General features: G+C 43.1%; 1 pseudogene; it reads right to left on the reverse strand.

The window, feature by feature from the left end:
* LOC124870871 overlaps window positions 1-13,254 on the reverse strand; it is a 34,411-nt pseudogene extending 21,157 nt beyond the window's left edge.
* Between the last annotated feature and the right edge of the window lie 311 nt (window positions 13,255-13,565).

Raw genomic sequence — 13,565 nt, forward strand, 5'->3', positions numbered from 1 at the left:
AGCTGCGAATCGCCACAGCGCATGCTGTAGGTCTTGGCTAGAGGGGGCCAGCAGGACCACGTCATCTACAAAAACAAGACATCCAGAGATTTTAGGTACTCAGGGCGGATCTCATCCACCCCCGAAGCCTTGCCACCGCGGAGCTTTTTAACCACCTCGGTGACTTTAGCCTGGGTGATGAAAGAGTCCAACCCCGAGTCCCCAGCCTCTGTTTCCACCACGGAATGCGTGATGGCAGGATTGAGGAGATCCTCGAAGTACTCCTTCCACCGCCCGATAATGTCCTCAGTCAAGGTCAGCAGTCTCCCGCCCCCACTATAAACAGTGTTGGCGAAGCACTGCTTCCCCCTCCTGAGGCGCCGGACGGTTTGCCAGAATCGCTTCAAGGCCAACCGGTAGTCCTTCGCCATGGCCTCACTGAACTCCTCCCAGGCCCGGGTTTTTGCCTCTGCCACAGCCCGGGCCGCAGCACGCTGGCCTCACGGTACCTGTCAGCTGCCTCAGGAGTCCCACAAGCCAACCACAGCCGATAGGACTCCTTGTTCAGCTTAATAGCATCCCTTACTGCCGGTGTCCACCACCGGGTTCTGGGATTGCCGCCGCGACAGGCACCGCAGACCTTACAGCCGCAGCTACGGGCAGCAGCATCGACAATAGATGCGGAGAACATGTTCCACTCGGACTCTATGTCTCCAACATCCCCCGGGATCTGGTCGAAGCTCTCCCGGAGGTGGGAGTTGAATACATCCACCAGGTGATGATCAGTGGACAGCTCAGCCCCTCTCTTCACCCGAGTGTTCAAAACATGCGGCCGAAGGTCTGATGATACGACAACAAAGTCGATCATCGACCTCCTGCCTAGGGTGTCCTGGTGCCAAGTGCACTGATGGACACCCTTATGTTTGAACATGGTGTTCGTTGTGGACAATCCGTGACTAGCACAGAAGTCCAATAACAAAACACCACTCGGATTCAGATTGGGGAGACCATTCCTCCTGATCACGCCTCTCCAGGTGTCACTGTCGTTCCCCACGTGGTCGTTGAAGTCCCCCAGCAGAATGATGGAGTCCCCGGGAGGGGCACTATGCAGCAGCCCCGACAGGGACGCCAAGAAGGCCGTGTACTCCACACTACCACTCGGCCCGTAGGCCGAAATGATGGTCAGAGACCTCTCCCCAACCCGAAGGCGCAGGGATACGACCCTCTCATCCACTGGGGTAAACCCCAACACGAGACGGCTGAGCTGGGGGGCAACAAGAAAACCCACACCAGCCCGCCGCCTCTCCCCGTGGGCCACTCCAGAGTAGAAGAGAGTCCAACCCCTCTCAAGGAGATGGGTTCCAGAGCCAAAGCTGTACGTAGAGGCGAGCCCAAATATTTCTAGTCGATATCTCTCGACCTCCCGCACAAGCTCAGGCTCCTTCCCCCCCAGCGAGGTGACATTCCACATCCCTAGAGCCAGCCTAAGCATCCGGGGATCGGGCCGCTGAGGTCTCCACCTTCGTTCGCCACCCAATCCTCTTTGCACCGGTCCCTCACGGTTCCCCCTGCAGGTGGTGGGCCCACTGGGGGATGGCCTCGCGTCTCTCGTTCGGGCTTGGCCCGGCCGGGTCCCGCGAGGAGCAACCCGGCCACCAGGCGCTCTCCGATGAGTCCCGACCCCAGGCCTGGCTCCAGGGTGGGATCCCGGCTCCGCCGTACCGGGCGACGTCACGTGCCTCGATATTTTGTTCTTCATGAGGGATTCTTGAACCACTCTTTGTCTGACCCATCACCTAGAACCTGTTTGCCATGGGAGATCCTACCAGGGGCATTTAGGCCTCAGACAACATAGCCTCTAGGATCATTTGAGCACTCAAACCCCTCCACCACGTTAAGGTGGCGGTTCAAGGAATGTATTTACTCTCTTTAAAATCTGGCCTGTAAAGTAAATTTAACACATCATCTTTTCAGGTTCAGAATTCATACCTTTCAGTTTCAGTAATTTCTACTTAGGCATTTATAGCTGTGGAAGCTTAAACTGTTGCGTTCTTGTTCAGATGGATCTCCGAAGTCGTCCCATTCATTGCTGATGTCTGTCAAGACTGTTATGGGTAGAAACCCTGGAATCATATTAACAAGTAAACAAGCTCTGCTGATAATACAGCTATGACAATATTTTTAGTTTACACCTACTAAGTCATTCAAATTTAGAAACTGTAATACTGTTTTACTACCTTTTTAATCAAGTGAATCTGGTATTTATCTGCAGAGTATAAAATACAGCATATACAGTATGTTCCACATATATACTGTATTGTCACCAAGGTAGTCTCTGTAGCAACCTATAAAAATATGTGTGTGAATAGGTAATAAGAGACCTACATAAAGATAGTGTTGAGATTTCCAGGTAAAGGTATGCCTGGTACACCAACTAAAAGAACACCACTTCTTTTGTTATGGTAGTTCCTTGTATAATAGAATGGATAATTTATAGCTTCAAGTGCACCCGCAGAATGTACCCCTGCAATAAGGGGCTGCTGTGTTTTTGACTGTTATCGAAGTAACATCTCTAAAAATAGTTCAATTGCATTTAAGTCTAGACTTTGACTGGAACATTCTAACACAGAAAAAAAAACTTTGACCTGATCCAGAGGTGTCCAACTCCAGTCCTCAAGTGCTGGTGTCCTGCAGTCTTTAGTTGTGTCCCAAGTCCAACACACTTGAATTGCCTCCTCTTCATGGAGTCAAATTCTACAGAGTGCTGCTAACATGTTAATTATTTGACTCAGGTGTGTTGAAGCAGAGGCTCATTTAATAGCACCTCATCAGCCCCTGAGGACTTGGGTTTTTGACACCTCTGATTGAAACCATTATATTGCAGCTTGGGCTGTTTAGGGTCACTCTTCTGATGAAATGTGAAACTCCCCCTGAGACTCAAATCTTTTGCAGCCTGTGAAGAGTTTTCTTTCTGGATTGTAGTTTTTAGAGCCAATTATCTTCATCATTTCTGACCAGTTTTCCTGTCCCTGTTGAAGAAAATCCTCTCCACAGCATGATCCTTTGATCACCATATTTTACAGTGCATTTAGGGTGATGTGCAGTTATTTGCTACATAAAGAGTTTTAAATGTAGATCAAAAAAAAAAAGTTTCACTCTCCCCTGACCAGAGGACCTTCTTTCACATGTCTGCTGTGTCCCCTACATAGCTTGAGGCAAACCACAAAACAACAAACAGGACTTCTTATGGCTTTCTTCTTGCCACTGTTCCATAAAATGTCAGATTTGTGGAGTGCACAACTGACAGCTGCCTGATTCTCCTCACAGAATTGTCATGGGCCTCTATGGGCTTCTCTGATTACCGCCTTCCTTGGTCGGTCTCTCAGTTTAGGTAGACGGTCATGTCTTGGTAGGGTTACTGTTGTACTCTTTATGCTCCATGAGATGTTCAAAGCTTGGGATATTATTTTAGAACCCAACCTTGCTTTAAACTTCACAACCTTCTCCTGACGTGTCTGCTAGGTTCATTCTTCTGAGATTAAATTCCTCAAGTGGATGTCTGAAGGGATTGGTTGCGTTTTTTGTTTTTTTTAGAGAGGTATCCGTCATCTCGTTAGGAATTAGTTAGACCCACAAAATACTCCTCCCAGGTACACACAATAAGCCAACGATCAGGAACACCTGTAGCAGAGTCAGCAGTGGCTCCAGGAAGACCTGTGGTGGACAAGTGCAGTATAACACTCCCTAGTCCAAACAGTATCAGAGTAATGAAAGCTGAATACAAACACATGCTAAACATTTCAGACTGTTTTGTAAAAAACAATTTTCCACTTCACTATTATTATAGTAGTAAAGTTTTAATTGTAGTAGGCACATGCATACCTTTAATGCTGATTTAGCAAACTTATTAACCAGTAATTACCTTTTAGTCTTTTCATCCAACACTAAGAAAAATTATCATGCTTTTGGGATTGAAAATAAGTGGAATGCAAATTCAATTCTCTATTTGTATTACCAGTTTTAATCATTTACTCCTTAGGGATACATCTGACCCCTTTGCTACTAAATACTCTGCTTTTTTAATCAGATAATGCCCAATTGGTTGTTTGAGTTTTATTTATTTTCTCAGCTGCTATGACTGTAGACTCGAGAGATTTAGGCTATAATTTCCTGTTGGCTCATCGCAGAGGGGGCCTCTACTACATTAAGGACACTTTTATTTATTTATTTTTTTGCAATGCTAATTAAACGAGTTTTATTCATAAGCTTACATTTAAATACTTATCTTCCTCATAACATTAAAAATCCCCTTGCTGATCAAAACATTCAAAACCTGAAACTAATTTAGCATTTCAGCATAATTGCTTTTTTTTAAAAAGATTTTTTAAAAGTGTTTTTCAGCACTATTGGCCTTTATTTTGTCATTTTTCTTTAAAAGTAGGCAAACAGGAAGAGACGGCGAAGACATGCAGCACAGTTCACAGTGGCCAGGACTTGAAACAGGGCACAGCCGCGTCGAGGGCCGAAGCCTCTCTATATATAGGCTGCATGCGCCCCCGCATATCTGCTTTTTAAAAGTGAGCTTTCCTTTTAAATTGAGAACAGAAGCTGAACTTACCTATACAGTGTTTATTTGTTTGCTTGATAAAAAGACAAAAAATGCACAATAACAGCATTCTAGTTAAAATACTTAACCATGAACAAAAATACAGATCAAATTGCTGTTGAAGAACAGCCTGCCATCTTTTTGAGTGCTGCACTTGTTCCTGAGGATGTCCAGAATGCCTGCTCTGACCTCTGGAGTGAAGGATACGTAGAAGTGGTCTGTTACTGTCATGAAACTTAGCAGACGTTCTCCAGTAATGCTACTCTGATCGAAGCACTCTGTGATGTCAAAGTTGTTAGGAAGTGGATTTTCCTCGAATGTAAGACCTTGGTCTTTAAGACAGGCAATTATCTCTCCCGATCAGCGGTACTCAGTGACGCTTCCAACGCAAGGCTCCTTCTTGAAAGTGTTGGACCATTTGTTTGCTACTATACTTCCCAGTGTCATCTGCTACTATATACCCCAGTATGGTATGCTACCACAATTCCCAGCAGGCTTTGCTGCTGATAGGAAGGGGCGTCGCAGCTCTGATGTCACAGTGGGCTATATAAGGACACGGGAGACGCCCCACCATTGCTTTTTCTCCCGCTAGAAAACAAGACGCGGTTACCACACAACGGAGGCGCATCATTCTGGAGAAGAAACCACACGTGGGTTTTCATTAATTCTCCCCACTGGCCAAACTCATGAGAAGAGTTTTCTGGTATAAGAAGACCGGTAGACTTTACCGATCGAAGGCGTGGATTTAACACGTAACCCAAGAAAAACCCACGGAGGTTTTCCAAGGAGACAAAATGTTCCTTTTGTTTTTGTTCCAGTTGACTGCTGACGGTCCGTCATATTTTTCCCCTTTTGCCAAAGGAGGAATGCCGGCCATCTTTGAGTTTGTTACGGACGCGTAACAAAGACCCCCTCTCCCCCTGCTCCAGAAAAGATGACACCAAGTAATCCCGTTTTGTTTTTATTTCCATTAGAAATAGCTTGGGCAGGATAGAGTAGGATTTTAGAGCGATTTAGAATCGGCACATATAGTCCAATGTGTTCTAAGTTGTATGTGCATGCAATGTCTTATTGAAACTTTGATTGCTGCTTATTTTGAACTCTGAAAGCCGCCACGCTTTGAAGCTGTGTGTGTCTCACTGTGTTTGTACACCGGAGCGCAGACTCAGGTGAACTTAAAGTTGGACTGCTAGAACCTCATGGTGGAATACTCACTATTCCTTTGTATTCACTCTTGGTGTTTTTCCACTGGTTTCCGCCTAAAAGTTTTATGACCCTTTGTGTTTCACTGAGGTCCAACTTTGGGGGTTTTATGACTGCAGCCTGGTGGAAGCTGCTCCCAAAGCTTCGCTCAGTACTATATTTTCTCGTTTTTGCCATAACTGCTGGTTTGACTTTCATACACACTCAATGTTGTTTTATCTTGTTTAGTTAGTTATTTTACCCCTTTTGTGTAGAACGTTTGCATGCTTGATTAGGTGAAAATTATTGAATCAGAATGGTGAGTTGTATCAGGCTGTTGATTTAATAAATATTAGATCAAGTAGATAAAGTAGAAAACTTTTGTGTTTATTTTGAGCAAGAGTGATCTGTCTGTCAAAATAAGGTCAAAGTTCCCCCACCTTCGGTGAAGCGGTTGATTAAACAGTGACATCTAGTAATAGTTATCAATTATTACTGAGAATTTAATAATTGTAATTATCAAGGGCTTTGAGATAATTACAACACCAGAGGGCATCTCTGATTTCAATTCGTAAGTAATGATTTTTTTGTTTTGTTAAGAAATTAAAAAAAATTTCAAATTAGGATTTTAAATTATAATTCTTTATAAATATTAATCAATAATCATAATTCTTACAAAAGTCTTCCACAGGATGTCCCAACCTCTGTTGGCTGGAGTGTAGAAAAACATTAAATTACTATTATCCAAACCAATAAAGAATGCCATCAGTTTTCTAACCTAATTTTCTCTTACATAACAAGTAGAGAGACAAAATCGGTTTAAGTTTTTGCTTTTCAGTCAGAACTGACTTTCATGGTTTAAAATTTGTGATAAAGAATCCTGAATAAAGAGTATTACTATTTTACACATTTAAATTCTTTGACAAACCAGTCAGTTTAAGTCTGCTTACCTGCTTCAACAATGATCATAAGCCTGCCATTGTTCTTCAGGAGGCTATGGTGAAACTTGATACATTCAGCCAGGCTGCTTATATAGTAAATCATCTGTTGAAGAAAGCATTTAATTCAATGGCTTAATTATCTCCATAAGCCACTGCAATTAGGAAATGTACACAAAACAATCACATATTTTTATCTACCCTGGACAACCTTAGCTCTTAACACAAGCAAAAAAAAAAAAAAACAATTTGGAAAGTGACTCCACAATTTAGTGAATTTTGTGAAAGTATTCTTACCCCTTAAACATTTTCACATTTTATCACCATACAACCATAAATTTAAATGTTTTTTTATTTGAATTTTATGAGACAAACACAAAGTAGTGTATGGTTGAGAAGTACAAGAAAGCTGATGCATGGTTGTCAAAATTCAAAAACGTGTGGTGTGCATTTATATTCAGCTCACCTGAATAGGTACATTGTAAAACTACCTTTAACTGAAATTGTACCCAAGTTTTTTTGTGTGTGTCTCTACCAGCCTTGCACATCTAGAAACCTAAGGTTTTGCCCATTCTATTTTGCAAAATTGCTCAGTTTCTGGTTGTAATGTGAAAATTTTTAAAGCAATTTTTGCAAGAAAATGTACATGAAGAAAACACGTACATCCATTTTTATCAGAATCAGCTTTATTGCCAAGTTTGTACATACAAACAAGGAATTTGACTCCGGTACACATTGCTCTCTGGTTATGGGTTTTTTGCATTAAAGAATATACATATATACAATATACAAATATACACATATATAAATAAAAAGGTGCATTTGCAACATATGCATGCTGTTGTTTGATATTAATGTTTAACAGAGAAACAGCCTGGGGGAAGAAACTGTCTCTGTGGCGGCTGGTTTTAGTAAACGGTGCTCTGTAGCGGCGGCCTGAAGGTAAAACTCTAAACAGTTTATGTGCAGGGTGTGTGGGGTCTGCAGAGATTTTTGCAGCTCCTTTTCTGACCCTAGACCCATATAAGTCCTGGATGGAGGGAAGGTCAGCCCTGATTATTCTCTCTGCAGTCCTGATTATTTGTTGCAGTCTGGACCTGTCCTGTTTTGTGGATGAGCCAAACCACACTGAGATGGATGAAGACAGGACAGACTGAATGATGGCAGTGTAGAAGATGACCAGCAGCTCCTGTGGAAGGTTGAACTTCTTGAGTTGCCTCAGGAAGTACAGTCTCTGCTGGGCCTTCTTTCAAACAGTGTCTATGTGTGAGGACCATCGCAGGTCCTCCGAGATGGTGGTTCCTATGAACCTAATGTAGTCCACAGCCGACACAGTGTTGTTGAGGATGGTGAGGGGGGTTTATGGGGGTGGTGTTCTCCGAAGGTCCACCACCTTTCCACAGTCTTGAGTGGGCTGAGTTCAAGGTAGTTCTGACAACACCAGTGTATCAGCCGATCCACCTGCTGTTTGTATGCAGACTCATCACCGTCCTCGATCAGTCCAAGGACAGTGGTGCCATCTGCAAACTTCAGGAGTTTCACGAACGAGTCCGATGAGGTGCAGTCATTTGTATAGAGAGAGAAGAGGAGTGGTGATAGAACACAACCCTGGGGGGCACCAGTACTTATTGATCTGGTTCAGGAGAAGATGCTCCCCAGTCTCACCTGCTGCTGTCGGTCCGTCAGGAAGCTGTTGATCCACTGACAGGTGGAGGCTGGGACGTTGAGCTGGGTGAGCTTCTGGTGGAGGATGTCTGGTATGATGGTGTTGAAGGCCAAGCTGACGTCTACAAACAGGATCCTGGCATACGTCCCTAGGTGGTCGAGGTGTTGCAGGATGAAGTGTAGGCCTAAGTTAACAGCATCATCTCCCGACCTATTTGCTCAGTAAGCAAACTGCAGGGGGTCCATCAGGGGGCCTGTGATGTCTTTCAGGTGCTTCAACACCAGCCGCTCAAAGGATTTCATGACCACAGACGTCAGGGCTACAGGCCTGTAGCCATTTAATCCTAGGATGGTGTGATTCTTGGGCACCGGGATGATGGTGGATCGTTTGATGCAGGAGGGGACCTCACATTTCTCCAGTGACTTGTTGAAGATCCTTGTGAAGATCGGAGCAAGTTGATTTGCACAGACTTTCAGGCATGATGGGGAGACGTTATCAGGTCCTCCAGCTTTCTTTGTTTTCATGCGCTGAAAGAGCCTATTTACCTCTTCCTCGGAGATCTTTAGTGCAGGCAGAGGATCTGAAGGTAGGGGGTTGGTTGTTTTGTGGGAAGAACTTGTTCCTGAATGGGATGTGGAGGAGATGATTTGAGTTGTGAACGGCTTCCTGTCATGTCTGCAGTAGAAGCTATTCAGACGGTTGGCCAGGCTAGGATTCTGTTCAGGAAGGGGGGCTCCTATAGGCAGTCAGGTTTCTCAGACCAGTCCATACAGCTGAAGTATCACCAGCAGAAAGGCTGTTCTTCATCTTCTCACTGTAGCTTCTCTTGGCTGCTTTGATCTCCTTTGTTAGTTTGTTCCTGGCCTGTCTGTACCAAGCCCAATCTCCACTGCTGTGAGCTTCTTCCTTTTCCTTACACAGATTCCTGAGATGTGGAGTAAACCATGGCTTGTTGTTCCCAAAGGTGCAGAAGGTCTTGGTCTGCACACAAATGTCCTCACAGAAACTGATGTATGACGTCACCACATCAGTTAGTTGGTTTAAGTCAGTGGCTGAAGTTTCAAAAACAGTCCAGTCTGTGCATTCAAAGCAGGCCTGTAGCGTCTGCTTTGATTCCTCAGTCCACTTCTTAACAGTGTGAACTTTGGGTTTGGAAGCTCTTAGTCTCTGTCTGTAGGTTGGGATGAGGTGGATAAGAGAATGATCCGAAAAACCCAGAGCAGCCCTGGTAACAGGATGATATGAGTATGAGTTCATGTTATAAATATAACACTGAAAGTACAAAGAAAGGTATTCATCACAGCTCTATATACTACAGGGCACCGTTCAGCTTAATTCTATACAATCTGAACTATATTTGGTGCAGTGACAGTTCAGGGAACAGAAGGCAAGAGGAAAACCAAACCTTTTTCAAAAATACTTGAATCATGTGGATGAAGTCAAGTTTGCTTCCCATAGTCCTCACTGGACATAATGTCCCAAGAGAACTGGATCTCCTGAAGGTTGGCAGTCTTGGCTGCCAACCTGCCAAGGGGTGTCAAACTTCAGTCATTGAGGACCATCGTACTTCAGCTTTTGAATGTGTCCCAAGTCCAACACAATAATAGTTTAATGACTGAATTACAGGGGTTGGACAATGAAACTGAAACACCTGGTTTTAGACCACAATAATTCAGGGCCTCCTTTTGCGGCCAACACAGCGTCAATTTGTCTTGGGAATGACATATACAAGTCCTGCACAGTGGTCAGAGAGATTTTAAGCCATTCTTCTTGCAGGATAGTGGCCAGGTCACTACGTGATACTGGTGGAGGAAAACGTTTCCTGACTCGCTCCTCCAAAACACCCCAAAGTGGCTCAATAATATTTAGATCTGGTGACTGTGCAGGCCATGGGAGATATTCAACTTCACTTTCATGTTCATCAAACCAATCTTTCACCAGTCTTGCTGTGTGTATTGGTGCATTGTCATCCTGATACACGGCACCGCCTTCAGGATACAATGTTTGAACCATTGTATGCACATGGTCCTCAAGAATGGTTCGGTAGTCCTTAGCAGTGACGCGCCCATCTAGCACAAGTATTGGGCTAATGGAATGCCATAATATGGCAGCCCAAACCATCACCGATCCACCCCCATGCTTCACTCTGGTCATGCAACAGTCTGGGTGGTACGCTTCTTTGGGGCTTCTCCACACCGTAACTCTCCCAGATGTGGGGAAAACAGTAAAGGCGGACTCATCAAAGAACAATACATGTTTCATATTGTCCACAGCCCAAGATTTGCGCTCCTTGCGTCATTGAAACCGACGTTTGGCATTGGCACGAGTGGAGACGACTGTGGCTCAGTAGGAAGAGTAGTTGTCTTGCAATCAGAAGGTTGTGGGTTCAATTCCAGCTTCCTCCTGCCATAGGTCAATGTGCCCCTGGGCAAGGCACTTAACCTCAAGTTTGCCTACTGATCTGTGTATCAGTGTGTGAGTGCAATTGGGTAAATGTGGCTCTAGTGTAAAGTGCTTTGAGCAGTCTGTATGACTGGAAAAGTGCTATATAAGTTCAGTCCATTTACCAAAGGTTTGGCTATAGCAGTCCAGCTGTGTATATTGACCCTGTGGAGCTCCCAACAGACAGTTCTGGTGGAAACAGGAGATTTGGGCAGCTGTGGTTTTATGTTTTTTGGCTATAACCCGGGTTAGCACCCGAACATCCCTTTCAGACAGCTTCCTCTTGCGTCCATAGTTAATCCTGTTGGATGTGGTTCGTCCTTCTTGGTGGTATGCTGACATTACCCTGGATACCGTGGCTCTTGATACATCACAAAGACTTGCTGTCTTGGTCACAGATGCGCCAGCAAAACGTGCACCAACAATTTGTCCTCTTTTGAACTCTGGTATGTCATCCATAATGTTGTGTGCATTTCAATATTTTGAGCAAAACTGTGCTCTTACCCTGCTAATTGAACCTTCACACTCTGCTCTTACTAGTGCAATGTGCAATCAATGAAGACTGGCTACCAGGCTGGTCCAATTTAGCCATGAAACCTCCCACACTAAAATGACAGGTGTTTCAGTTTCATTGTCCAACCCCTGTAGCTCCTAATGCTCTCATTTTCTACAAAGCCCTACTAATAATCTACTTATGTGAGTCGGATTTGTTGAAGCACAGTCACATCTAAAAGTTGCAGGACACTGGCCATTGAGGACTGGAGTTCGACACCTTTGATTGAGAAAGACACACAAAGACCACTGTTGTAGTAATGCCCCTGCCCTAACTCCACTGATCTATAAAATAAGATTTTGTCTTTGATGTAAAACAGTATTAAAAACCCTGTTTTACAGTAACTGCTCTAAAATACATACTACATGACATTTCTCGTAGGCTAGAAAAAATATTTGCAATGGTGCTTGCATGTGTTGTTTTAATATAGTTCTTCAAGATAAATCGGAATTTGCTAAAATTGGTATTAGCAGGTCAAAGTTTTATAAAAACCGGAGATCGGAAATAGGCCAAAAAACTCTGATCAGCGCATCTCTAAAATATTGTGGTTCCTTCATTTTCAACAATAGAAAACACAAAATGCTACCATTAACAACAAACTGAATGTCATTAATCATTACCTTTGAAGTTGTCTGTGATCTCAGAGCTAACGCCCACAATGTCAGCAGTTATGAGAACTGAAGGGAATGCTGACTACATAAACGAAAGTATCTGGGCATCCACCTCACGTGGAGCAGACCATGAAAAATAATATTTCTAAATTACATGGTACAGTTCTGCTTTAAGTCATACATTTTCTGTTAAATATATAAAAAAACATTTCTTTTTTTTCTCATGGACAATCTTTGCTTTCTAACATTGTGGCATAACCCTTGGCCAGTACTGATCGGCGAATGCCCTGATAAGCCAATCAGTGCTTCGTTTTCATATTTTCTCTTCATTGCTGCTAACAGGTTCTTAATCATTGGAGCCTTTTTGAATATTAGGTAACGTATGTTTCATCACATACCTCCACCACTCCCAACACCAAGCAGATCCAAGCTGCTTTTACCCGCTCCAATTCTGTAAAACACATGAAAACGGTTTTAAAAAACTATTTAAAGAAAATAGCTAAAATAATTCAACAGACTTATAAATCCTGGAGATGCAGCAATCAATCAGCTAGAAATCAGGATCAGCCAATCTTTATGTTGATAGGCCCTGATCAGTGATCGACACGTCAAAAAATAAAAACTCAGATTTTATTCTTATTCAATAAATGGGCAATTTTCTATATATAGATTACCAGCCAACATCTTGAACTTGGATGCTTTTTTTCAGTCCATTAAAATTCAGATCAAGGTTATGGACATATGCTTTGATTTACTTTATGTTGGCTCCAAACTACTACCTAAATCAAAGACCCTGCAGCACTCTTTTATACATCAGGTTCTTGGTAGGTTCTTTGGTAAAAAAACAAAAACAAATGTCAAAATCGGAGTTGAACAACCATAATAAATCAAAAGAATTCTTTAAAATACATAACTGGGATTGTCTGCCCTCAATTAACGCTGTAGTCTGTTATTCATGAAGGAATGATAAAATAAAATACTTTAGCTACCTTTTTACTATTTTTTTAAGGTCTCCTGTAGCAGCATTTCGTGTTTCGACAGAGTTCTTTAGGTTTAGGTATGAGTCCTGTGAGGTGAGGGTTAGTGGATAGCAGCCTGGTGAGGAGAATCTGCAGAGGCAAGCACACAGCCCATGTGAAGCAACAGTGCCTCCTGGAGTCAATATACAGATAGAAGGGGGTCATATTATTTCAGGGGAACAGAATTTTGCATAAATTCTGTAATTAATGCAGGGTTCAGGTAGCTGCCATTGCCACCTACCTTGCAGCAATGTGCATACGCACACCGATGATACGTCACAGGTCGCTTACCTGAAAGCTCCAAGACGTCCTGTGGAAGTTTAATTTCTTTTTGATTTCTTTGAATGTTAGTCTTATTTTATGTCTTATTTCCTTACGTTTTTACATTACTTCTTGTTTTAAGTTTACAAGACAGCGAGCTTGTAGCATATTTGTAAATTACTTTAGTTTGACGTCTGTAATATCGTTATTATACTGTAAACCACAAATTACTCCCACATGAATCACAAGAAACACTGTCTATTTTGCATTGCAAACTATTCTGGGCTCATAATTATACTACATTTCTA

The sequence above is a fragment of the Girardinichthys multiradiatus genome, chromosome 7, assembly GCF_021462225.1.
Source record: "Girardinichthys multiradiatus isolate DD_20200921_A chromosome 7, DD_fGirMul_XY1, whole genome shotgun sequence".
Taxonomy (NCBI): domain Eukaryota; kingdom Metazoa; phylum Chordata; class Actinopteri; order Cyprinodontiformes; family Goodeidae; genus Girardinichthys; species Girardinichthys multiradiatus.